This window comes from Medicago truncatula, chromosome 7, assembly GCF_003473485.1.
Source record: "Medicago truncatula cultivar Jemalong A17 chromosome 7, MtrunA17r5.0-ANR, whole genome shotgun sequence".
NCBI classification, from domain to species: Eukaryota; Viridiplantae; Streptophyta; class Magnoliopsida; order Fabales; family Fabaceae; genus Medicago; species Medicago truncatula.
The window spans coordinates 18891161-18904523 of record NC_053048.1 but is presented as its reverse complement, the minus strand read 5'-3'; the positions used below and the strand labels follow the sequence as shown (position 1 = coordinate 18904523).

At 33.6% G+C, this 13363-nt stretch overlaps 1 pseudogene; it reads left to right on the top strand.

The window, feature by feature from the left end:
- The window catches only part of LOC120577002 (uncharacterized), a 148233-nt pseudogene extending 141733 nt beyond the window's left edge, over positions 1-6500 (top strand).
- Positions 6501-13363: the final 6863 nt, after the last annotated feature.

Sequence of the window (13363 nt, the reverse complement as noted above, 5' to 3'; positions counted from 1 at the left end):
TGTTGTTTAACATGTTGATTATGATATTGTTATCTTGCTACGTTGTTTAAGATATTGATTATGATATTGTTATGTTGCTATGTTGTTTAACATGTTGATTATGATACTGTTATGTTGCTACGTTGTTTAAGATATTGATTATGATATTGTTACGTTGCTATGTTGTTGTTATATTATTATATTATGACGAGATGATGTATATATAATTATTATTATTATTAAATGAATATCATGCTATGTTGTTGTTATATTATTATATTATGACGAGATGATGTATATATAATTATTAAGTGAATATCATGTTACGTTGTGGTTATATTATTATAAGAAGATGTTTATGTTATGATGTAGATAATTATTACTATTAATAAGAGATGATTATATTGTGTTGTTTTAAAGTTATTAGTGATGATGATATCTATGAGTTGTTAAGTGTACTTGATGATGTTTATGTTAAATTGATAAGTTGTCTTTTATTAATGAATTGATAATGAGATGTTTGATGAATAATTATTATTATGAATTAATGATGTTGTTATGTTGTATATGAATTAGGATTAAGATGTTGTCATGCTATATATGAACTATGACTATGATGTGATGATCTATGTTTGTTACGATTTGGATAATATGTGTTAAATGATAATTAGAAGTTGGTTGAACTATTAAGAATTATTACATGAAGAATTATTATTACTAATAGATGAAGTTATTTATGTTGTTAAATATAATTATTGAATTATATGCTTGATATTATTGTTTTGTGAAATCTCACCCCTTCTGCTTGAAAATGTTGCTCTTCGTATGAGTAACTTGCAGGTATTAATGATTAGTAGGAGTGGTGGCTCAAGTGTCTCTAGGTGCTCTGATACGTAACGGGATGGGAACTTTGTTATTGCTTTCTATTCCTTACGTATTGTTTTTGAAGAATTATGACTATCTTTTTAGAATGGATTTTTATGACATAATTGTAAAGAGGCCTTAGTGCCAAAGACTGGTTTTAGTTATTGAATAAATTCCGCTGCGAAGTATTAAAGATTTTGTTATTGAATTTTAAAGGATAAATAGTTATTTATTCAGTTTATGATTTTATGAAAAGAAGTGTAGCATTCCGTTTACGTGAATAACTTTGATTATTAAATGAAATTTTTATGTTGGGAAAATGGGGTGTTACAGGTTCTCCTTCAGGATAGTCTGTGGTCAATGGCAAGAATGAAAAAACAGAATGAAAATGAATAGGCTCGCTAAGTTGAAAACCCGAAAGGGCGGCTTAGGCAAAAATGAGCACCCCGCTGGATTGACAACCCGAAAGGGCAGTTCAGGCAAAAATGGGGCATTGAAAAGAATTTATTTCCCCGGTGGATCGAAAACCCGAAAGGGCGATCCAGGCAAAAATGGGATGCAAAAAATGAATGATGGAAAATTGAGAAAATAACATGCAAAAAGCATTGACCACAGATGCGACGTCCACGATACATCCGGCATTATTCCCAGTAGAGTCTCCCAAGATTCTATCCCCAGCAAGTTGCATAGCTACCGGCCCTCAGCCTTGGTCCCGATACGTCTCCCAACGACGTCATCTCCGAAGAGGATTTCCAAGAATGTGTAATATAGCACGAGCCACTACGTGCCCAATACTCCAATGTCTTGTCTGTCTCTACGAAACTGTGTCTACAAACTGCCGACAGTCATGCATTACAAGCATTCATACATGCATAATCATGCGTATTACGTGCCCATGCATTTAATGAAACTGTTATATCATCCATGCATATCGCATTTCCAGTGTCAACATCAGTCTCAATTCGATACTCATGTCAGGTTCTCTGTCAAAACCTTGTGAGCCAACAATATCGGTCAATTTCTACCTTTCAAATCAAATCGACGTCAAGTCAATCTCAATCTATACTTTGTCAAAAACTAATCCCCTGTGAATTTGTTTCTGTTCGGTCAAGTGGCTAGTTCAAGTCCAAGAACAGCTTGTACCTATCAATTTGCTTATGTTATCGGTCGAGTGCCCAGCTCAATCCAAGAGCAGCTTGTACCTGTCAATATGTTTCTGTTTGGTCAAGTTACCAGTTCGCATCCAAGAACGACTTGTACCCGTTTACTTTTCAATGATATCGGTCGAGTTACCAGTTCGAATCCAAGAACAGCTCGTACCTGTCTACGTGTCTATGATTTTGGTCAAGTGGCTAGTTCAAGTCCAAGAACAGCTTGTACCCGTCTATCTGTTTCTGTTCGGTCAAGTGGCTAGCTCAATCCAAGAGCAGCTTGCGCCTGTCTATTGGTCTTTGTCTCCGGTGGAGTAACCAGTTCGCATCCAAGAGCAACCCGCACCTGTCTATTTTCCTTGCTTTCAGTCGAGTGACCAGTTCGAATCAAGAACAACTCGTGCCTGTCTACCTTTTCTATGTCCCCGGTCTAGTGACCAGTTCGAATCCAAGAACAACTCGCACCTGTTTGTCTGCTTTTATCCCCGGTCAAGTGCCCAGCTCAATCCAAGAGCAGCTTGTACCCGTCAATTTGTTCCTAGTCTTCTATCTACCCTGTTATCTGTTATCTTGTCAATGTCTACCAATCCCGCAATGGATAGGACATCTTTTGTTAATTCCAGCTTTCGTTTGTCTCGCACTCATAATCCAAATGTTGCATGGCATTCATGATATTTGAAAATGTACAAGCGTATTTTTACGTCCAAACACAGTGCAAATGTTAATATTTAAGTATCTTTGTCCCGTCAAGCCAAAGACTCCGTCTCTTGACCCTCCAGACAAAGAAACTTAAATAGGGGCAGCTGTTATACTCTGATTTTGGACCTAAAAATACTCGTTCAAATTTCTTTTTTTAACACTGACATTTGTTAATTCACTGTTATTCTACTCCGAACATTTACTCTCTTTTCATCTGCATATCTTACTGTCTCCATCTCGGAGTATTTTCAATCATAATTTTGTCTTTGATTTTCTCGCATAAAACTATCCAAAGTGTCTGTCTTGCATTTTTATTTCAAAGCATCTGCAAAAATCATGCAAAAGGGTATTTTGGTCATTTCCTGCAGTGGAACCCATTTTTGTCCCTGTATTTGTCTCTAAGTCTCTTCAACTTGTCTGTACAAATCATCGTTAATTCTTTGTTAAAAATCATTTCAAAATCGCATCTGAGTCAATTTGGGTCAGTTTAGTCCCTAGGGGCATTTTGGTCTTTTCCTGTCAAAATTTCGGCAGGGAGGTATTTTAAAATACCTCATGTCGGTAATTTGTTCGTTTTAGTCCGTTTGTTGATTTTATTTTTCGTTTCACTTTACCTTTTTACCAATTACCGATTTTAATTCATTTTATTTTTTTATTTACATTTCGGTCCCCCAAAAGAGTCCCAAAATTGCATTTTTGTCTTTAAAATTGCATTTTTAAGTCCTTTTTCATAATTGCAGATTAGTCCTTTTTTTTTCTTTTTTTGCAGAAAGGTCCCAAAACAGATGTCATTTTTTTCATTGGTTCTCCGCTCCACATGTCAGCTATAAATATAAACACAGTGTCAGAAATTTCCAGATCAGATACACAATCACTGCCACATCGCAGAAACAGATTTCAACTTTCTCTCTCCATTCAGTTAGATCTAAACAGAAAAAGTCTCAAGAACAAAGAAAAAACCCTAGAAATTTCCAGAGCTAGAATCCATTGAAATGGCTTTGATTCTCAGAGATTCGTCAAGGAATCATCATCATTGAATCGTTGCTCTGCAATTCAAGTGCGAGTCCACCACTGAAAGCGGCGAACTCAAGCACGATCGCAGAGGCTTTCCCGGAGACGAAGAAGAGGGACGAAAATCAACATATCGAACCTGTGAAGAAGAAGAGAGGATCGGAACAGCAAGAAACCAAGCCAGAATCAACGGAACAAGATTAAAATCAAGCTTTCCTTGAAGATCCGGTTCGGAATCACCAAGAAAACCACAGGTAAAACTCAAACTTCACCTTTTTTTTCCGCAAGAACAGATAAAAAAGGAGAATCAAGTGTAAATCTGTAGGATTCTAGAAGCACGTAACCAAAAAAGCACAAAGAACAAAGAAAAACTTCATTCAAAACAGCAACTTCAAACTCAGATCTACTCCGGTTGAAATTCTTTTTCAAAAAACTAAGCTCAGATTCATGCATAGGAGAAAAAAGGATGTTTGAAAATGTAAAAAAAAAATTTGAATCGGAGCAAGGAAAATCTTCCGGCGGCGGCGCCGCCACCTTGAGGTGGCCGGCCACCGCGCCGGAGAAGCTGAGCATGACCGGAGAAGACGACCGGATTCTAGAGAGAGGTCAGACTCTCTCTCTCTAGAATCCAAAGAAGAGAGAGGTTTTTTTGAGGATTTTGTGTTTTTTTGTTGAAACTCCTTTTTATATACTCCCTCCGTTCCCACGCGCGCGCGTGCATGCTTCTGTTGTGTTCCCTCGCTCTGTGAACCATCAGATCTGGATTGTTCCAAGATCTGATGGCTGCTGTGTGTTTGATTTTGAATCCTGTGTGTGATTTTTTGTGTGGAATATGGTATATCTTCTGTTTGAACCGTTAGATCTTTGATCTAACGGTCACTGTGCTTCCTGCATTTTTACAATATCTTTTGTGCTTTTTTTTTTTGGACCCTTGGATCTTTGATCCAGTGGCTGTGATGTGATCTTGGGAGTTAGATCTGGACCTCTGGATTCATCCAGCGGACCAGATTAAATCCTGCTGAGCCTCTTTTTTAATTGCTTTTTAATTGTGTTTTAAATACCTTTTTTACACTTTCTTGGTGTTTTATGCTTCTAAAAAAAATTCTAAAAATATTTCCCTATCATTTTGATTTTTCCTCTAAGTTTTAGAATTTATTTGCTTATTTTTGCATTTATTTTCTTTACTTTGTTCTTTTAATTCTTGCTCATTAAATTCCATATATGTTCTTGATGCATTTTTTCATATTGTGATATTTTGGCATGTGAAATAATGTGTGAAAATATCTCTAGGAATATGATATAATGCTTTGCTTGTGTGTGCTCTTATGATCCTCACATTGTAGCTTAAATTCAAACCTTTCAAAAAATGGCTATAATGAGGGAATTATAGGTCATATGCATGTATGAGTGTTATACCTAAATTCTAGGTGTATTTTTACCACTTTATCTCATTTCATTACTTTTTTTTTTCTCTCTTGCTATTCTATTCAATTTTGTTTACCTTTCTACTATTTTTATGCTTTATGATACTAACCATCTCATCTCACATTTCATTCATCCTATAGTTTTGGCATCATTTTTTCTATTCATTTCTATATCAATTGGGTTTGTAATAATCTTAGATAGATTAGTTCCTTTTAAAATTCTTCACAAAGACCATAGCATGTATCTAGGACAATGTAAAGGACTATGGACATTATAAGGGATGTACACCGACACAAGCACCGACACGCACACACGTTGCATGATTACCGCTTAGATGTATGCTTAGGTTTTACAACGCTTAGAAAAAAAAATCATTTTTCAAAAATATGAATAACCTCATTTGAAAACTTTTTTTCTAAAATAGGAGTCAAAACTCCTCATTTCCCTTTTGTTTTCTTAAGAAAAAATCCCAATAAATTTTAATCATACTTAGACTTTATTTTACAAAATAACTACTTCCACCTCACATTTTCCAAATCTCATGCCCTTGAGGCCTCTCATCTCCATTCTTCAAAATTCCTTTTTCAAACTTAAAATCAACCAACAAAAACAAAAACAATTTTCGAGAACGAACTACGATTGGTTTTGATCCCTTAAAAGGGTACGTAGGCAATGAGTTAAAACTCCTCCAAGCCAAGTAAAATAAAATCTCAATCATCTTTTCTTCCCCCATTCTTCACTCAAATAAAACTTCTTTTCTTTAAATAAGTAGGCAATAAAAATAAAGCGTAGAAATAAACTTAGGAGAACGGTTCTTATGGAATACCATAATCGTTCCGGGTGCCTAACACCTTCCCGTAGCGAAAGCGACCCCCGAACTTAGAATCTAAGGGTTTTTTTTCTCAATTTTGCCCTTCCCAAGAAAAAATAGAGAATATCAAAGATTGAAAGGTTCAAGCCTAATTAATGACTTGACACCCGAAAATCGCGATAACAGACCCCAATTTAGCCGGTGAAAAAAGAAAGCTTCAATTAAGCGAGCTAGAAGAACTTAGGATAGATGCCTATGAGAATGCCCGCATTTATAAGGAAAGAACTAAGAATTGGCATGACAAGAAAATCGTCAAGAAGCACTTCAAAAGCGATGACCTTGTGCTACTCTTTAATTCTAGGCTAAAGCTCTTCCCCGGTAAACTAAGGTCACGATGGTCCGGCCCTTTTCAAGTTCGCACAGTCTACCCTTATGGGGCGATTGAAATATTTTCTGAAGAAACAGGATCCTTCACGGTTAATGGGCAAAGGCTTAAAATCTATAATACCGGAGAAGTAAATGAAGTAGTGGCTGATTTCACTCTGAGTGACCCACCTTAAGGATTTTTATCCTTATTTTTGTCAAGCTAGTGACAATAAAAGAGCGCTTCGTGGGAGGCAACCCACTAATTTAATTGTTTTCTTTGTTTTCTGTTATATTTTTTGTTTTGTAGGTAACTGTCCGAGATTGACTAGGAAACGCAAGAAAAATCAAAGTTACAAGAACCAGAAAGGTGGCACGGCCCGTGCTTAAGTTGGCACGGCCATGCAAGGAATAGCACCACCACCTTAACCAAAATTAGCAGAATGACGGCACGGCCCGTGCTAAAGTTGGCACGGCCGTGCCAACCTGACAGGCCTCCGGGGTTCAAAATTTTCGGCAAATTGTGAGCTTTCCGCATCCTTTCTCACTTTTTCCTTGTTTCTTTCGTTTTTTAAATCATTGAGGACAATGCTTCTCCTAAGTGTGGGGGGAGCCTAATAAAGTGTCTTTAGACGTAGTGTTTCCAAACTCCCTTGAACTTTATTCTTTTATTTTGTTTTATTGTAAAAGGCATGAATAAGCAGCTTGTTTTTAATGTTTTATTATGACATAAATTTTTTGTTGTCTCTTCAATGGTCGTTTCTTGTACATGAAAGTGATTTCTTGTGTTATAAGTATTCTTGCTATACCCACATCAAGTTTTATTGTGAAATTAATTCTCCAATGAGAAAAACACCTTGTTGCAATCCTTGAGTAAGTGTATGAATAGGTATTTTAAGGAACACGTTCTAACTTTAATGGTAACCTGGACCCTTAAAAATCTTCAGAGTAAAAGTAGTATAAGTTTATGTGGGAATAATTCTAATGTGATGAAATGTGTAAACCGAAATGGGGCGGAAGGATATCACCACATGTGGAGGAAAGGCTACCCTCTCACTAACTTCCTAAATATGGTGATGACTTCTCAAATAAATTGTGCTTGAATTAAACCCTCTAAAAAGAGGAACTTCCTAAGTGAAGTAAACAAGTTGTAGCACTACTTAGGGTGATCATAGAAACTTGGAGGAAAGGATACCCCCTCACGGACTTCCAATGTGAAATGATAGCCCCTAGGCATCTACAAGCCCCCAAATGTATAAATTCATCAAGTCTATCTTAACTCTCCCACTTCTCTTATATGAAATGAAGAAAAGATTTTTCTCGGTCATTTTAGTGTTAAGGTTAGAACCTGTTCCTCATAATATCCATCTCATACAGGAGCAAGAAAAGGGTTGGACTACACACACACACTCACTTGAAATTTGTTGTTGGGTTGAATAAGTTTACAAGGAATGCTTGAAGTTGTGATTAGTGTACATTGAAATGAAACCTCGAGGGAGACATAAGCTTTTATTTAAAGTGTCATATATTAATCCTTTTGTTGCTGCCATGTCTATGCCTTTTACTTGAGGACAAGCAAAGATTCAAGTGTGGAGGAGTTTGATGAGTCATTTATTGACTATTTAATATGCTTTTTAGTTTAGTTTTATTTAGATTTTATTTTATTTTATGTTAGTATTATTTCCTTTTTAGGATAGTTTACTTTAAATTGCATTTTATCTTATTTCAGGAATGAATATTGGATGGATTGAGTCATGGAGCAAAAGAAAGGGACTTGGAGCCAATTGGATGCAAAAATATGAAGATTGAGAGACAAAAATATGTCTCCCCCATGCCAGAAGCTTGGCACGGCCGTGCCACCCTCCAGTGTCACTTTTGCTGCTTTTGCTTAGATTTTAAGCTACTCTATTTTTAGCCCGAATGTAATAGCTTAGATTTTAAGTCGAACAAATGCTATAAATAGAGTAGCCATCCATCACAAATATTTATCTTTACCTGGAATTCAATAAGTGACAATTGCTTTTCTAATTAAAGTTCTTTTCTTTTCCTTTATTTTCTTGTTATTTACTTTTATACTCTCTCTTCTCCCCCATGTCTACGATGAACATGAGTGAGTAGACTTCTCCTTGTCTTGGGATTGTTGGATAAGTCTAAATGACATAATCCTAATCAAACCAAGCTCTAAGCCTTAATCTCATGTAACCCTAATTTCTTATCTGAATTCGCCACTTTAACATGGATCAACCATTATCAAACTGTGGAAACGAAAGTGGAGGGTTTGATAATTGTTTATCCATTATTCCAAATATCAATTCATAAAACGAAAGTGGAGCTTTGATATTCGAACAAGTGAATTCAGACAAGGATTGCAAAGTCAGCGAAATAGGCTTTGCAATCTTTGAGACATATAGTTTCGATCTTCAAGGGAACTAATAACAATCAAGTCAGCGAAATAGGCTTGGTTGTTAGAGGAACCAAAATCTAATAGTGATCAAGTCAGCGAAATAGGCTTGGTTGCTAGAGGAACATAAGAGAAACTGTCTTGAGAAACTAGGTCTAACGTAACATTATAAGCTTATACTTTTGGTTTGAGGAGGACTTGTCATTTAGAGGAAACCAACGATCCCAAGGCCCTTTTTATTATTATCTTTCAAACGCTTGAAAACCCCTAACTTACAATTCTCTTCTCTCTTCTAATCATTCCTAAAGGTTAATTAAATTTAACTACTCCCTGTCGGAACGATACTCTTTTATACTACTTCGATAAGACCGTGCACTTGCGGTTTTATCTCATCAGTAACATACAATAGATTTGAATGATTTAACGGTCCTATTTTTTTTTTAAAAGATCAAATGGTTAAAATTCATAAAATTAATTAGGTCTACAGTGGACTACTTTTAATGTTGTTTCACCTTAGATATTTAAGGTTAAAAACTAACGGAGATGACCAAAAGAGTAAACGGCAGAAGACGTAAGGGACCAAATTGAAAACACTTAATAGTTAAGGACCAAACTGAGAAATTAAAATAAGTTAAGGGACCGGGGGATGTATTAAGCCTAAAAAATTCTTTTATAAAAACATTAAATAAAATTATTCGATTAAGAAATTATGAAATGGAAAATTATTATTATTATTTTTAATTGTTGTTTTAGTGGTCATTTTACAAATATCATATATGACATTTGAACTTTATCCTTTCATGTTTAATCGGATATCTATAATTACAATGTGGATATTATCTTGACCAAACTTAACTTTTTTAAATGTGAGTTCAAAAAAAATAAATTGTCATAAATATTTTGACTAAAAACTATTCTTTATTGACCAAAGAATACTTTGTTGAATTTAGTAAAAATATAATTTTTAGTTTGACCAATTTTTTCTTAACTGTTAATTTTTTATATGGTGTAGTATTTATACAAACAATGCTTATAAATTAAGTCATGTTGAAAAAATATTGCATATTAACAATGCTTATGAGTTAAGTTATCTTAAAAAAACATGGCATAGTTAAACCTATAAATACATCTCTCAAAATCATAATTCTTATAAACATTTCCCATGTTATATTATCATTATGTTGTATTTGAGAGCTTATATAGCCTTCAAATTCCCCTCTTCTTCCATTTACTTATACTTGCATCAATAATACTATAGTTTATCATCAAATCAACGAAATACCAAAATAGTTTTTTCTGCCCAGCTTCATCTTGAAAAATTATCCTAGATTTTACAAAACAACTAAATAAGCTTAAATTTGTGGAACTCTTTTTTTTTTTTTTTTCCAAAAAAAGTAGCTAGCAAAGTGCTATGCTACAAGAAAAATATATTAAAAGATGGAGAAACAGAAAGCGGAGGGGGATCAAACCAAGACCTCCCTAGTAATTTACAAACCTATAATTAGGTAACCCTAATTTGTTTTGCCCTAATTTGCGGAACTCCAAGACAAAGAAATGGAGAGCTTTGTTGAAGAAAAGGAGAAACTCAGCCAAGTCCACAAAATTAGCCTTGCTGCTATGAGGAAGAGGCATTGGGAGGAAGAGGATGAGATGGAGAAGAAGTCTGATGAGGACTTTGCTAAATTCATAGATAATTACTCCCCATCTCACGAGTAGAAAAAGTCCATTGGTCTCTTTCAGTTGCGGGTATTGCGCGGGTGCATCAAAATATAAACACAGACACGAAAATAGAAAGACAAAATGAATACTATTGAAACATTAATTGATATTTGAAAATCAGTATGTTGTTTTTAAGTTGAATATCGCTCTTTTACACCTACTTGCCATACTGCTAGATTTTAATTTGATTGACCTATTTTTACAAATTGCAAGTTTCATAACCTTGTGTATGGAGTACTATTGGATTATTAAAAAAAATAATATTGTAAATATTCCTGAGAGGATTATATTTTACAGAGATATGGAGTAAATGAAGGGCAATTTAGTCAGGATTTGTGTTATGAGATTAATGTAATTTGGAAGTCTTGTGTCTAATTAGAATACGGCTAACTACTTCAAGTAATCCTTGTGTTGGTAAAAAAATGACATCACACCCATCTATTTCCCTTTACTTCTAGTCAAACAAGTAGAAGTGGAAACTTTATTTTTTTTCATTTGAAGAACCATGGTGAAATTCAAGGGACTAACCGACCAACTCATTACCATGTGTAGTTTGATGGAAATAACTTCAATGCGAATCAATTTTTAAATTGACCAATAATAAATAATACATTACAACTTTTTGTACTTGATGACTTTCGATAGATCATCCTTATGTTTAGGAGCACTTGTTAGATTTTTGGTGTTGTAACTAAAATTTATTACCAAATTAATCTGTGAAGTACTAAATTAATATATTATTTATTAGTAATAAGTGATTATGCATTAAAATTTCTGATATAATGTGTATTTGATCCTTTTATACTTTTCATTACATGCATGTCTCAATTTCTACCTATTTTATTGTGAATTTATTATTGTATAAAATTATTTAGCATTACCAAGCTGAAAGTAAACTATTTATTCGATATTTCAAAGAAAAGCTTAAACAAATAAGCCTAGTAAAAGTGTTGCTACAAAATATTTCTTCATTTCGTTATACCTTACACTTATTATTGATTTATTGAATTTGTATTTGAAAGTGATGAATTTCTGGATGTTTTTTATGAAGATTAATGAAGTTATTGTTGAAGATGATGAAGAGATGATGGAAGAAGATGAAGAAAAGGAAACAAAATTAAGTGTTGATAGTTCACTGTAACATACAATAGATTTGAATGATTTAACGGTCCTATTTTTTTTTTAAAAGATCAAATGGTTAAAATTCATAAAATTAATTAGGTCTACAGTGGACTACTTTTAATGTTGTTTCACCTTAGATATTTAAGATTAAAAACTAACGGAGATGACCACGGCAGAAGACGTAAGGGACCAAATTGAAAACACTTAATAGTTAAGGACCAAACTGAGAAATTAAAATAAGTTAAGGGACTGGGGGATGTATTAAGCCTAAAAAATTCTTTTATAAAAACATTTAAAAAAATTAGGATTTTAAATAAAATTATTCGATTAAGAAATTATGAAATGGAAAATTATTATTATTATTTTTAATTGTTGTTTTAGTGGTCATTTTACAAATATCATATATGACATTTGAACTTTATCCTTTCATGTTTAATCGGATATCTATAATTACAATGTTGATATTATCTTGACCAAACTTAACTTTTTTAAATGTGAGTTCAAAAAAAATAAATTGTCATAAATATTTTGACTAAAAACTATTCTTTATTGACCAAAGAATACTTTGTTGAATTTAGTAAAAATATAATTTTTAGTTTGACCAATTTTTTCTTAACTGTTAATTTTTTATATGGTGTAGTATTTATACAAACAATGCTTATAAATTAAGTCATGTTGAAAAAATATTGCATATTAACAATGCTTATGAGTTAAGTTATCTTAAAAAAACATGGCATAGTTAAACCTATAAATACATCTCTCAAAATCATAATTCTTATAAACGTTTCCCATGTTATATTATCATTATGTTGTATTTGAGAGCTTATATAGCCTTCAAATTCCCCTCTTCTTCCATTTACTTATACTTGCATCAATAATACTACAGTTTATCCTCAAATCAACGAAATACCAAAATAGTTTTTTTTGCCCAGCTTCATCTTGAAAAATTATCCTAGATTTTACAAAACAACTAAATAAGCTTAAATTTGTGGAACTCCAAGACAAAGAAATGGAGAGCTTTGTTGAAGAAAAGGAGAAACTCAGCCAAGTCCACAAAATTAGCCTTGCTGCTATGAGGAAGAGGCATTGGGAGGAAGAGGATGAGATGGAGAAGAAGTCTGATGAGGACTTTGGTAAATTCATAGATAATTACTCCCCATCTCACGAGTAGAAAAAGTCCATTGGTCTCTTTCAGTTGCGGGTATTGCACGGGTGCATCAAAATATAAACACAGACACGAAAATAGAAAGACAAAATAAATTCTATTGAAACATTAATTGATATTTGAAACTCAGTATGTTGTTTTTAAGTTGAATATCGCTCTTTTACACCTACTTGCCATACTGCTAGATTTTAATTTGATTGACCTATTTTTACAAATTGCAAGTTTCATAACCTTGTGTATGGAGTACTATTGGATTATTAAAAAAAATAATATTGTAAATATTCCTGAGAGGATTATATTTTACAGAGATATGGAGTAAATGAAGGGCAATTTAGTCAGGATTTGTGTTATGAGATTAATGTAATTTGGAAGTCTTGTGTCTAATTAGAATACGGCTAACTACTTCAAGTAATCCTTGTGTTGGTAAAAAAATGACATCACACCCATCTATTTCCCTTTACTTCTAGTCAAACAAGTAGAAGTGGAAACTTTATTTTTTTTCATTTGAAGAACCATGGTGAAATTCAAGGGACTAACCGACCAACTCATTACCATGTGTAGTTTGATGGAAATAACTTCAATGCGAATAAATTTTTAAATTGACCAATAATAAATAATACATTACAACTTTTTGTACTTGATGACTTTCGATA